Below are 12,589 nucleotides of genomic sequence, written 5' to 3'. Positions count from 1 at the left end.
CTCCTCCTCCGCGGCCGCCCGGAGCAGTCACGGCAGCGTCTCCCGCTCCGTCTCCTGCCTTTGTCTGAAAGCAGCGCCCGCGGTGGACCTGGGGAGGGGGCGCCGCGGCTGCCCCGGCCCGGAGCCCCCGGGAAGCCTCGTCCGGAGTCACACGGGCAGCCGGAGTGGGGACGCGGAAGGGCGGGGTCTGCGGCCTGGCCGCGGCGCCCCCCTGTCTGAGCCCCGCAGTGGGCACGGGGATGCGGGGCCCGCAGGACCCCTCCCGGCCCGGCCCCCGCCCCCCGCGGCCGCGCATGCGCCCCGTGGCCTCGGTGCAGGTGCAGCGGGGGCTCCGCGCCGTGTAGGACCTGCAGACGCCGCAGGCTGGGGCGGAGAAGCTCAGGTGCGGGGAGGCGGTCGCAGACCCCATCCTCGGCGCTTCTCGAACCTAGCCCCCTTCAGTTCTGCGCGACCTCCCAGCACCACCCCGAGGGCTGCCGGAGCAGAGTTTCCCCGACATGCGCGGGCGGGACGGGGCCAGGAGTCCAGGCCTGGGAACCCGCAGTCTGCGTTGTGCGGTGGAGTTGGGGCCAGCCGGGCAGCTGAGGTCACCTGAAGGCCAGGAGGGGCTGGGCCTGCCCGTGGACGTGGGAGTGAGGCCGCAGCGCCCTGGTGGGGTGGGGAGGGGCGGCTGAACTGGTCCACAGCCCCGTCCGCCAGAGAACGGGCCCTGGAGAGGGGCAGGGGACGGGGTGGGGGCGTGGGGGGGAGGGGAAGCCAAGCTGGGAAGGCGCCCCCTCAGTGTCTGGGGCCCGGTGTCAGCTTTTCAACCTAAAGGAGAAAAGAGGCAAAACGAATAGAAATAGAGTTTGTTGGGGCTAAGTTTGAGGACTGAGCGTGGAAGGACAGACTCAGGTTGGTCTGAATGCACGCGCTCTCATTCGCAGCAGTTGCAAGTGCGTTTTTAAAGGAAAAATGACGCAGCTCCTAAATTCACCAAGAATTTGCATTAAAATAGCATAAGCTATTGATTGGTGTACATTATTTGTCACAAATTCCAGGAACATGAAGGTGATGCTGAGGCGGCCAGGCGGACACTATAGGAAAGAAAAGAAAGAACAAAATGCCTTCCAGCAGTTGCCCCGGGCGTGGGTGGGGAGGCGGGACTGAGGCCCCGTACTCAGGTGTCTCTGGGCCAGATAATCTTTGAGTATCCCACATAGCTCCGGCTATTTTTCTTTTCTCATTTCTCGTGTTTGATCAACATTTTTCTCTTCTCAAAGCAGTGATGATCGACATTCTAGATGTAAGTTTTTCTGCTGGGAAGGCTCATTCCCGGGCCATCTCACCCCGCATGGGGGGAAAGAGGACAGGTGCGGTGGGCGCTTAAGAACTTCGTGAGGCCTCAAGGCCAAGGTTGATTGGCACGGGGTCTGTCAGGCCGTCTGCTATGAAGGAGCCACGCGTGCCGGATGGCTTCTGAGCATCTAGCTAGCATCCTCGGGGTTTTTTGGTTGACTTTGGACATCTAGAAACACAAAGCCTAATCAATTTAAGAATGAAAAATATGGGCCGGGCGTGGTGGCTCATGCCTGTAATCCCAGCACTTTGGGAGGCCGAGGCGTGTGGATCACGTGAGGTCAGGAGTTTGAGACCAGCCTGGGCAACATGGTGAAACTGCGCCTCTACTAAAAATACAAAAATTAGCCGGTTGTGGTGCCAGGCGCCTGTAATCCCAGCTACTTGGGAGGCTGAAGCAGGAGAATCACTTGAACTCGGGAGGCGGAGGTTGCAGTGAGCTGAGATCGTGCCACTGTACTCCAGCCTGGCGACAGAGTGAGATTCTGCCTCAAAAAAAAAAAAAAAGAAAGAAAGAAAAAGAAAAAATGACACAAATAAGGGCAATTATTAACAATTTGAAATCTAGAACTGAAGAGTGCTTCTATTTTTGAAGGTAACCAGATACCTATTTTGTCTCCTTCTGGTCCTGGCCTGAAGAACAAGATGTTGAAGTTCTCCAGTGATGAAAACGACCTCTCTGGCGAGGCTGCCTGGTGTGGTCCCATCTATTGTGGTTGGAGGAAGTCCTACATTTGATGCTTTTCTCATGAAATCTCCAGGTTGGAGACCTTGAACTTTCATGTCTTCATCTCCTGAGAACTCGCCGTTAACAGAATCCTTAATTAATTTAGAATGTGCAGTGAGAAGCTCTATAGGGTCTCGGCAATAATGAAGAATATCGCCTTTAAGGGGAGCTGGTTTGGAGTCTCCTTCATCCAGGCACAGGGCCTTCCTGGTATTATTTCAAAGAGAGAAAGCTGATGTTTTCCAAACAGGGCAGAACCCCAGTTCAGCACCACGGTGGAAACAGCTTAGGCCAGGGAGTGTTAGAAGCTGGTTTCAGCGTTGCAGATGGGTTTTCTATTATCCCACCTGTGCGTTCCACAGTCTGGAAGACAGAGGAGGGCTGCGAGCACAGCGGGAATGCCAATCCCTCCAATCCCAACCAGCTTTCACTATGCAAGGTAAGATGTCAATCAATCTTTTTTCTTTTTTCTTTTTTCAGAGAGAGACGAGGTTTCTCCATGTTGTCCAGGCTGGTCTGGAACTCCTGGGCTCAAGCGACCCTCCCACCTCGGCCTCCAAAAGTGCTGGGATTACAGGCATGAGGCACCATGCCTGGCCAATAAATCCCTTTTTTTTTTTTTTTTTTTTTTGAGATGGATTTTCGCTCTCGTTGCCCAGGCTGGAGTGCAATGGCGCCACCTCTGCTCACCACAACCTCCGCCTCCCGGGTTCAAGCAGTTCTCCTGCCTCAGCCTCCCAAGTAGCTGGGATTACAGGCATGTGCCACTATGCCCAGCTAATTTTGTATTTCTAGTAGAGACAGGGTTTCTCCATGTTGGTCAGGCTGATCTCAAACTCCCAACCTCAGGTGATCCGCCCGCCTCAGCCTCCCAAAGTGCTGGGATTACAGGCATGAGCCACTGCGCCCAGCCCCATAAATCTTTTATAACCTCTCACAGTTTACCCCATTCTCTTTCTTTCCACAGCCTTCTATATCCACTCACTTTTATCTATCATTCGTTTTTATCCCTTCAACTAAACCTTTAAAAGCCTCTAGACAAATTTACTCTTCCCATAACAAAAACCACATTTTCATGCCTTCTTTATAATCTTTACCAAAAACATAACCTATTCTTCTTACATGCTCTGTATTCAGAATTGTTTCTTTTACATCTAGTAGTTTTAATTATATATATAAACTACAGTGTTTTTTGAGACAGGGTCTCCCTGTTCTTGCTCAGGCTGGAGTGCAACGGTGTGATCTTGGCTCACTGCAGCCTCTGCCTCCCGAGCTCAAACAATCCTCCTGCCTCAGCCTCCCAAGTGGATGGCACTACAGACCTGCACCACCATGCCTGGCTAATTTTTGTATTTTGTGTAGAGACAGGGTTTCGCCACATTGCACAGGCTGGTCTCCAACTCCTGGATTCAAGTGATCTGTCTGCCTTGGTCTCCCACAGTGCATTAACTACAATTGTAAGTCAGTAACTTCAAGTGTAGTGAAAAACCTAGGAAGGAATTTGGAACTGTTTTATATCAGTATTTTTAGATGGAAACCATTTCTTTTTTTTTTTTTTTTTTTTTTTGGAGTCTCGCTCTGTCGCCCAGGCTGGAGTGCAGTGGTGCGATCTTGGCTCACTGCAAGCTCCGCCTCCCGGGTTCATGCCATTCTCCTGCCTCAGCCTCCCGAGTAGCTGGGACTACAGGCTCCCACCACCACGCCCGGCTAATTTTTTTGTATTTTTAGTAGAGATGGGGTTTCACTTTGTTAGCCAGGATGGTCTCGATCTCCTGACCTCGTGATCTGCCCACCTCAGCCTCCCAAAGTGCTGGGATTACAGGCGTGAGCCACCGCACCCGGCCCATTTAATAATTTTTTAGGAAGATGTTTCCTCAATTTTTTGCTTATTAACAGATCTAAATATTTTTAACTTTTCTATACCATATAAAAATACAATGCCAAAGTATATCAATTTAAAATTGTGTTTAATGATTGTTTCAGTATTTTAACTCACTTAAAAATAACCTCAGACATGTTGTGGCCGGGCGCAGTGGCTCATGCCTGTAATTCCAGCACTTTGGGAGGCTGAGGCAGGCGGATCACGAGGTCAAGAGATCGAGACCATCCTGGCCAACATGGTGAAACCCCGTCTCCACTAAAAATACAAAAATTAGCTGGGCATGGTGGCGGGTGCCTGTAATACCAGCTACCCAGGAGGCTGAGGCAGGAGAATCGCTTGAACCCAGGAGGCGGAGATTGCAGTGAGCTGAGATCGTGCCACTGCACTCCAACCTGGTGACAGAGCAAGACTCTGTCTCAAAAAATAAAATAAAAATAAAAAATAACCTCAGACATGTGATTGATATGGTTTGGCTCTGTGTCACCACCCAAATCTTATGTTCAATTGTGATCCCCATGTGTCAGGGGAGGGGCCTGGTGGGAGGTGACTGGATCATGGGGGTGGATTTCCCCGTTGGTGTTCTCATGATAGTGAGTGAGTTCTCAGGAGATCTGCTGGTTTAAAAGTGTGTGGTGCTTCCCCCTTCACTCTCTATCTCTCTCCCCTGCTCTGCCATGGGAAGATGTGCCTACCTTCCCCTTCACCTTCTGCCGTGAGTGTCAGTTTCCTGAGGCTTCGCAGTCATGCTTCCTGTATAGCCTGCAGAACTGTGAGTCCATCAAACCTCTTTTCTTCATAAATTTCCCAGTCTCAGGTGGTTCTTTACAGCAGTGTGAAAGCAGACTAGTACAATTATTACCTATTAATTTAACATAACATGATTTTAATATTAAGTTACTGAAAAAGATTTTTAAGCCAGGTACAATGGAACCTGCAAATCTGGTAACTTAGAAGGCTGAGGCAGGAGGATCACTTGAGCCCAGGAGTTCAAGGCTGCAACGAGCTATGATTGCGCCACTGCATTCTAACCTAGACAACAGCACAAGATCCTATTTTTTTAAAAAGTAAAAATACTGCTGGACATGGTGGCTCATGCCTGTAATCCCAGCACTTTGGGAGGCTGAGGTGGGCGGATCATGAGGTCAGGAGATTGAGACCATCCTGGCTAACATGGTGAAACCCTGTCTCTACTAAAAATACAAAACATTAGCCAGGCGTGGAGGCGGGCGCCTGTAGTCCCAGCTACTCGGGAGGCTGAGGCAGGAGAATGGCATGAACCCGGGAGGCGGAGCTTGCAGTGAGCCGAGATCGTGCCACTGCACTCCATCCAGCCTGGGCGACAGAGCAAGACTCCATATCAAAAAAAAAAAAAGTAAAAATACTTTTGTAATATGAAAAGTTCATTTATAAATTTTTATCCCATTTACATTCACTTTACTCATTCTTTTTTTTTTTTGAGATGGAGCTTCGCTCTTGTTGCCCAGGCTGGAGTGCAGTGGCGCAATCTCAGCTCACTGCAACCTCCGCCTTCTAGGTTCCAGCAATTCTCCTGCCTCAGCCTCCCAAGTAGCTGGGATTACAGGCATGCGCCACCACACCCGGCTAATTTTGTATTTTTAGTAGAGACAGGGTTTCTCCATGTTGGTCATGCTGGTCTCGAACTCCCTACCTCAGGTGATCCGCCCACCTTGGCCTCCCAAAGTGCTGGGATTACAGGCATGAGCCACCGTGCCCGGCCAACTTTACTCATTCTTAACAATTATGCTTGATTTGTCCGTTAAACAAAGCTAGCCATCATCTCAAGTTATTTCCTTGTTAATAATTTTTACAGCCTGAAAATGTGAGGCAGTGACCACGTAAGTGAGAACCCCAAAGTTTCAAACACAGGCATTTCACCAATCAGAAGACACCGTTGTTTTCCTCTAACTAACAATATCAGACTGGTCTTACCTACCAGAGATTTCCTCAAGTCATGTGAACTCAAAGGCAGTTGAGTTGGTTTCTATTTTTCTGATAAAATATTTTTATTTAACACCTACTTTTTCTTTAAACCAAGTAACTAATTGGTGAATTGGTTAAATTAACTAGAGCACCTTCATACCTGTTGGTAGTGAAATATCACATGCATATGACACATAAACATAGAGACACACAGACACACAGACAGAAGCAGATCCTGTAGGGGTATAAGATTCTTCATCTGTCAGTTTTCAAATTGTTTCTCCCCCCCTTTAGACTATCAGTCTCTTGATTACCTGTTCCACTGCCCTTAACAATCGTTAGCTAAGAAACCCTCAACTTATACTTCCAAAGACATGATTCTTAGGAGAAACAAGGTAGAAAATGTATATCTCAAAGGCACAGAACTTAGAGATAAACACTGTTATTTCCTGAGACAAAAAAGAGCACAGATAATTAGGTCAAGACAACACTGCATTGCTTGAGGCCGGGAGTTCAAGACCAGCCTGGGCAACATTGTGAAACCCCATTTCTAAAAAAAAATTTTTTTTAATTAGCCAGGTGTGGTGGTACATGCATGTAGCTACTCAGGAGGCTGAGGTGGGAGGATCCCTTGAGCCCACATGTTCAAAGCTGCAGTGAGCTATGATCGTGCCACTGCACTCCAGCCTGCATGACAGAGTGAAGCCCCGTCTCTGTCAAAAAAAAAAAAAAACATAAATAAAATGAATAAAAAATTTAAAAATGCCAGGAAAAGTATCTTTTTTTTTTTTTTTTTTGAGATAGAGTTTTGCTCTTGTTGCCAAGGCTGGAGTGCAATGGCACGATCTTGGCTCACTGCAACCTCCGCCTCCCGGGTTCAAGCCATTCTCCTGCCTCAGCCTCCTGAGTAGCTGGGATTACAGGTGCCCACCACCACACCCGACTAATTTTGTATTTTTAGTAGAGACGGGGTTTCTCCATGTTGGTCAAGCTGGTCTCGAACTCCCGACCTCAGGTGATCTGCCTGCTTCAGCCTCCCAAAGTGCTGGGATTACAGGCGTGAGCCACCGCGCCCTGCCCAGTAAAAGTATCTTAAACAAAAGTAAGACTTGTTATGTAAATGTAAATGTTAAGTCAATATCTTTCTCATCCTCAAAGTTTCTAGTGGTTTAGAGAAAGAGATGTCCTTAGAAATGGAGATTTCCTTTATAGATGTCCATGTCTTTTACAGAGTCTCAACATAGCCAGCTAAACGTCAGAAACTTGCATTCTGGCAGACCCCTTTAGTGAACAGGGCACAGAAAGCATCTGCAGCGTTCAGGACCTATGTTTAAATATGCGAAGAGCAGGCACAGCTGGAAGGCACAGCATCCAGATCTTTAAGAATCCGGGATCCCATCTTTACACCAAATCCCCAGTCCCCCAAGAGAAGAAACTCCATGGGACCCGGCCACACGGTGTTTCCACAGTGTGCCACGCTACGAAGACATTCTCCCAAGGCTGGTGGGTGACCCAACACCAATCAGCCCACCCTGTGATCAGCCCGTCACCCCTAGGAGTCTTTTACCTTGGTGGCAAGCCTTCCCATAGCCTCCAGGGGCCCAAACTGCACCTTTCTTATCTAAATGCACAGAGAAACAAGTAGCCCCTGCCATAATAACCATTCACTGCAGCCGCTGCCAGCTACCTCCCAGTGACTTTGGGGATGGGCTTTCGCCAGTGACTTGTCAGCCATGGCACACGAAGGTCAAGTTCTCTCTCATAGTACAAAGTAATCCCTGGAACGTGCAAAGCCAAAGAGATCAGGTAACGCAGTGTATAAGACGGCAGAGCTTTCGGCCTGAGAGGGGCCTGCCCAGGACTCTCGAGACTCCGTGAGAAAGGCAGAAGGCCCCCAAAACAGGGTGTGCGTTGGCCGTTTTCTGTGTTCCTCAAGAGGTCTCAGGTTGCTAGAAGTCTCCTATGTGGTACTGAAGATGGTACAAGGCAGGAGAAGCACAAGCAGAGGAAAACAGAAGGCATCACAGAGGAGCCGGTTCTCAAGATTTTAGGCTTCCTAAAAGGTCAGTGACGTTTTACATTTTTCGCAGCAAAATCATGCCGACAAAGCAAACAAAGGGACCAAACTTATTTTAAAAGGGGTCTGAAAAAATCCCAGCAACAGGATCCAGGAAAGAAGAGTCAGCACTTAAGGAAGCTGAGGCAGGAGGATCACTTGAGCCGAAGAATTTGAGACCAGCTTAGGTAACGTAGCAAGACTCTGTGTCTGCCAAAACAAAAAACAAAACAAAACAAAAATACAGAAAGGCTTTTAAAAATGTGTGTGTGTGTGTGTGTGTGTGTGTAGCTCAAATTTAATTTTTTAATGAGATGGGATCTCACTCTGTTGCCCAGGCTGGAGTGCAGTGGCACAAACAACTCACCACAGCCTCAAACTCCTGGGCTCAAGTGATCCTCCTGCCTCCGCCCCCAGAGTAGCTGACACGACAGGCGTGTGCTACCATGCCTGGCTAATTTTTAAAAAAATTTTTGTAGAGACCGGGTCTTGCTATACTGCCCACGTGGCTGAATGTTAGCTTTTAATTAGGCTGACTTCTGACCATAGAGCTCTTAAAAAAAAAATCCCTTCAAACCTCTTATTATCAGATTTCAGTCAGGATAAACAGAAAGTAGGTCTTCCATGAGTCTGGTTCTAAAATCAGCTTTTCCAACTGTGCACACAAATAAATTATTTTAGCCATTTCAAAGGACCCCCATTTCAGCCATTACTGCTGATGACCATCCCGGGCTATGTGGGTCCATTTCCCTAGATATTTACAAAAGGATGCCTCACAGGTGTTGTACATAAAACCAGCTGCTGTTTCTTAAGGCAGTTGTCCCTTAAAACAGTGCTCAGCTTTTGGTCAGGCGCCGTGGCTCGTGCCTGGAATTCCAGCCCTTTGGGAGGCCGAAGTGGGCAGATCGCTTGAGCTCACAAGTTCAAGACCAGTTGGGGCAACATGGCGAAACCCCATCTCTACAAAAAGTATAAAAATTAGCCAGGTGTGGTGGTGCATGCCTGTAGCCCCAGCTACTCACGTGAGAGGATGGCTTGAGCCTGGAAGGTGGAAGCTGCAGTGAGCTGAGATCGTGCCACTGCACTCCAGCCTGGGCGATACAGCCAGATCTTGTCTCACAAAAAATTGTTTTAAGAAAGAAAAATAGAAAAGGAAAAGAATGCTCAGATTTTGAAGCTTGGTTTCCCATAATTTAGGAACTTTTCCAAAGTGACCAAGGCTGGGGATGTGTTTTGGGGTGAAGTGTGCTGCTAATGAGCCACTCCTCAGGGTGTCAACTGAGAGTCAGGGACTCTAGGTAGTGGCGTGACCAGTCCCTTATTTATACCTTTCCAGATAAGTGGGAGTTCCAGAAATGTTCTCCTGTGAGGGGTGTCCTGTGAGGCCACTGCGCACCCAGGACAACAGTTCTGACATCTCTGCCAAGTCTCTGGTTGCCCAGAGCACCTGCATGGGTCGCAGACAGCAACCGACTCTTCTCTTTGGGTTGAGGGAACTCACCCTCATGCACCTTCCCACATAGGACAGACAGGAACTGGCCCCAAATAAAAAGACAAGTCTGAACTACACGCAACGGGGAGCAGTTGAAATTGTTATTATTATTATTATTATTTTGAGACAGAGTCTCGCTGTGTTGCCCGGGCTAGAGTGCGATGGCGCCATCTTGGCTCACTGCAACCTCTGCCTCCTGAGTTGAAGCGATTCTTGTGTCTCAGCCTCCCGAGCAGCTGGAATTACAGGTGCGTGCCACTGTGCCTAGCTAATTTTTTTATTTTGGGTAGAGATGGGGTTTCGCCATATTGGCTAGGCTGGTCTTGAACTCCTGACCTCAGGTGATTCATGCACTTTGGCCTCTCAAAGTGCTGGGATTACAGGCATGAGCCACCGCGCCCAGCCCAGCAGTTGCAATTTTTAAAGTTTGCTGTGTAACTTTAGGCCCAAAGATGTGAAACCACCAGTGCCAGACTGGTGCCCATACCAGGCCCTAAACCCGTTGCCCTGAGGCAGTGGCAGAGAAGGCGGAGTTCTCTGTTTATCTGAGTCCCCTGTCCAAAGACAGAGACTGAAGCCCTCTTTCTGTTAAAAGCAGGTTTAAAAAACACTCCAAATAAAATCTAGATGTCAACCAAAAAGAAAACAAAGCTCTGAATTCAGGAGGACTCACCCCTGTGCACCCAGGAAACCTCTGGAGTGGGGGGAGCACGGTGGGTTCCTGCTCATACCACCCCCAAGTCCTGGAAGGAGCCCCGGGTGGTCAGGGAAGAGGGTCACTGAAGCCTGCTGACTTATGCCAGATATGTTGACCTAAAGGAAAAAACTGAGGCAAAATTAATGTGAAGTGGAGAGTTTACTGGAGCCAGGTTTGAGGACTGCAGCGCCGGGGCACAGGGTCAGGGCAACCCTTTAGGTTCACGCCTTCCAGGGAGGCAATGTGGGTCATGGAAAATCTCAAAGGAACTCGCTGATCCATTCAACAACCCCTGCACCGAACGCTCAAGCGCAGACCAGGGTCCCTGCCCAGCCACAGGGGCAGCTCCGCAGTGTCATCCTAAGGTCGGCCACCTTAGGATGGCCGGAAGGGCGTCCCAGCAGAGGGATCAGCACACAAGGGGTCCAGGCAGGAAAAACCAGGCATTGGAGGCAAGTGAGGGGCTGGTGCGCCTGGAGAGCCAGGGGGCTGGAGGAAGATGAGGCTGGGCTTTGAATGGGGGCCTGGGGCTCCAGAGCAGAGACTGGGGGAACAGGCTGTCATGCTTCTGATGGGGGCCAGGAGAGGGGAGAAGCCATAGTCACTGTCCAGGAGCTCCTGAGCAGTGTCCCCACCCAGACCCCAAGGCCTGAGTGACCTCTGAGGAGAGTGGTCCAGCCCTTACAGGGCCACAGCCTCTGCTGGCCCCTGCCCTCTCCACCTCATCCCCACAGCCTGAGCCTGAGCCTGCCACTGCTCGGCCCCAGCAGCCAGGCCCAGGGGCAGAGGCCTGCTCAGCACGCCTTGGTGGCCCTTCCAGTCTCCATCGGCAGACTCCCTCCCACCAGCCTGCCTGGCCTCACCCTCCAGCCCCTACAAGTTACCCAAAGCCCGTGGCCATGTGACCCCCAGTAGCCCTGATGGTCTGCTGAGGCCTGTGCTCCAGCCCCGGGTTCACAGGTACCTGGAAGGCACCAGAACACCGTCAGCTTGGAAGGGTCAGGGCTGGGCTCCAGGCAGCAGCCTGGAAGGTCTGGGAGACCATGGTACTTAATCTAGGTGGGGGCTGGGGGGCCTAGAGCCCCTCCCCACGACAAGGGGAGAACCCCGTAGGCAACAAGGTGCTTCCAGCGCCAGCAGCAGAGCGCCTATATCAGCCCCAGGTTGTCGCCAAGGGCCCATTTTACAGAGGAGGAAACTGAGGCTCGGTCAGGTCAGCCTGTGGGGCGAGAGCGGAAACCCAGACCTGTCGGTCCTCCCTGGCCGCCCACCTCCGCCTCTGGCTCCTGCTTCCCTGAGCGCCCTCCTCACCGGAGACCCCTGCCCCTGCCCCAGTTGCCCCCGCGCCCCGCCTGGCCCTTGCAGGCCTCGCCTTCCTGGGAGCGGAGCGGCCGAGACCGTCCAGATTTCAGATGCCAAGCTGAGAGGCGCCCGGGCCTCCGCCGCTGGGATACTCAGGTTGGAAGAGGGTACACCAAACGCAGCGGACGTGGGCAGTGCAGCCCCACCCACGGCGGAGCGGGAACCCGCGAGCCCACGCCCAGGCCGGACTTGCGGGGTCTCCTCCAAGGCCGTCGGGGCGCTCCCATCCCGCCGCGAACGCCCCGAGCCCGAGTCCGTGGGGAGGAAGAACAGGGGGGCGGGGAGCCGCCGAGCAGCCCAGGGGAACCCCAGGACGGCGCGGGTCTGGCCACGGTGGGAGGGAGCAGGGCGGGGTGGAACGGAGCTGCGGGTGAGACGGGGCGGGGGGCGGGCCGGGGTCTCTTATGAAGTAGAACTACAGACCAGGAGGCCAGAAGAAGGAGGAAAAGCAAAACGGTCCCCAGGCCCATAAGGCGCCTAACGGGGCTCCACAGGAGGCCGGGAGGTGGGAGTGGCAGAAAAGCTCCCAAGGCCCCAGGCTCGCCCTACCTGGCATCTTCCATGGGAAGATGGCCCAAAACCACACCCCATGCAGCCCTGCGTCCCAAAGACCCCCAGAGCAGGAAGGGAGGGGCTGCGGGGGACCCCTGTAGCCAGCTCCTCCCAGAGCCCTGGCCCAGGCAGCCTCCCTGCAGCTTCCACTGGGGGAGCGCGCGGCCTGCAGGGGCCCCTGGGAAGAGCAGATCTCACCCTCCTGGGCTTCACAATCCAGTGTGGGGTGGCAGGGAGTCAGGAAAGAAACAGAGACAAACACCCCGGGACCCCTCAGGGACAAACGCTTAGAAGAAAAGGTGGTGCTGGGTGTGTCGGCGTGCGCTGGGGACCCAGCTACAGGCTCTGGGCTCTGTGGGCTGGTACCCACGCTGTGGGCCCCACTACTCAGGAGGCCCAGTGAGGAGGATTGCTTGAGCCCGGGAGGTTGAGGCTGCAGGGAGCTGTGATGGGGCCACTGCATTCCAGCCTGGGCGACAGAGCAAGGCTCTCTCTTAAAAATAACTATTTAAGGAGGGACACAGGGCTGCAGAGTGAGGCTG

This window comes from Gorilla gorilla, chromosome 3 (genome assembly GCF_029281585.2).
Source record: "Gorilla gorilla gorilla isolate KB3781 chromosome 3, NHGRI_mGorGor1-v2.1_pri, whole genome shotgun sequence".
NCBI classification, from domain to species: Eukaryota; Metazoa; Chordata; class Mammalia; order Primates; family Hominidae; genus Gorilla; species Gorilla gorilla.
This window is presented reverse-complemented; position numbering follows the sequence as displayed.